This window comes from Tiliqua scincoides, chromosome 5 (genome assembly GCF_035046505.1).
Source record: "Tiliqua scincoides isolate rTilSci1 chromosome 5, rTilSci1.hap2, whole genome shotgun sequence".
NCBI classification, from domain to species: Eukaryota; Metazoa; Chordata; class Lepidosauria; order Squamata; family Scincidae; genus Tiliqua; species Tiliqua scincoides.
Window position 1 is genome coordinate 101,418,183 of NC_089825.1, and position 1,808 is coordinate 101,419,990.

Below are 1,808 nucleotides of genomic sequence, written 5' to 3' on the forward strand. Positions count from 1 at the left end.
CTTGAGCCACTAGATGGGGTAAATAATGGAATCTAATGGAATGAAATTATAATTATTTAACAGCATGAAGGTAGCAAATTTGATTTTGGTGCTTTTATTTCTTGTTACAAGGCATTTAAAGGTGCACCTCAGTATCAGTGGTAAATCAAATCAGGGGGTACCAAATAAGTGGATACTGACGTCCTACCTGTATTTTCTTTTGTCATTTCATAGATGTTGAAGATTGTCAATGGGGAACCACTCTGCTCAGTTCTACTTTTCTCTCAGTGGACTCTCAAATGATATACACTTCCAGATTTTCCTCTTTTCCCTATTCTTGTTGATTTATCTGTTGACCCTGGTAGGGAATGGAATGATCATGCTGGCTGTAAGAATCAGTCCTCATCTCCAGAGTCCCATGTACTTCTTCTTGAGCCACCTCTCTTTCTTGGATATGGGTTATTCATTGGTCACTGTCCCAAGCATGCTGGAGACCATCATTGGGAAGCAGAAGACCACATCTGCTGGTGAGTGCTTCACTCAGGCATTCTTTATGTTGCTTTCAGCCACTATAGAAGTCTTTATCCTCTCATCCATAGCTTACAACAGATACTCTGCCATATGCCAACCACTGCATTCCATGGAATTAATGAATATCTCATTCTGTCGAAAGCTCGTGGCCACTGCATGGATAATTGGATTCTTTCATGCACTTATAAACACATTACCACACTTAAGGCTACAATTCTGTGGCTCCAATGTTATAAGACATTTCAGCTGTGAGCTCTCTTCAATCATCTCTCTATCCTGCAATGACACGTTCACCAATCAAATGTTATTTTTCCTTTGTGTAGGGGCTGTTAGGTTGATCTCCCTCTTCCTCACTGTGCTGTCCTATATTTACATTATCTCTGCCATTCTGAAGATACAAGGACATCTGCAAGAGGGATCTGAAGGCCTTAGGAGTGGACCTCAACAGGTGGGAAACCCTGGCCTCTGAGCGGCCCACTTGGAGGCAGGCTGTGCAGCATGGCCTTTCCCAGTTTGGAGAGACACTTGGCCAACAGCCTGAGGCAAAGAGGCAAAGAAGGAAGGCCCACAGCCAGGGAGACAGACCAGGGACAGACTGCACTTGCTCCCAATGTGGAAGGGATTGTCACTCCCGAATCAGCCTTTTCAGCCACACTAGACGCTGTGCCAGAACCACTATCCAGAGCGCGATACCATAGTCTTCCGAGACTGAAGGTTGCCAACAGGTCTGAAGATTAACTCCACAGAGGGCTGATATAAAGCTTTCTCTCCCTGCAGCTCTCACCTCACTGTAGTGATTCTCTTCTACGGAACAGGCTACTTTTGTTATCTTCGGCTAAGCTCAGCAACGTCAGTCGTTTTAGATACAATCCTTTCTATACAGTACAGCATCCTCACCCCCTTGCTCAACCCCATCATATACAGTTTGCAGAACAAAGAAATGAAAGCAGCGTTTAGAAAGATGCTGAGACTAAAATCCTGAGATTCTGTTTCCATTAAAACTCTTTGGATGTATCTCAGGTCTGCATAGACCCACACCATAGGATCAGATTCATGAAGGGGGATTCTATATTGGTAGTGCTGGCAGTGCTGAGCCTGCCCTCTCCACACCCCCTTCCACCCGCCTGCCACCCCTCCTGCTGACTTACCTTCACTGGCGAGCAGTGGGAGAAGCACTGGAGTGCAGGGGGGGGGAGGCCTCATGGATGGGCCAGCACTGTGTCCAGCCAGTTTGCTGGCTTTACAAATCAGGCTCCATGTTTCCATACTGTGCCTCGGTTTTTCAGTTTGACATCGAG

The 1,808-nt window shown here is 46.0% G+C and overlaps 1 pseudogene; it reads left to right on the forward strand.

Moving 5' to 3' along the window:
• Positions 1–229: 229 nt before the first annotated feature.
• On the forward strand, positions 230–1,492 carry LOC136652667 (olfactory receptor 8H3-like; annotated as a pseudogene).
• The last annotated feature ends 316 nt before the right edge of the window (positions 1,493–1,808 follow it).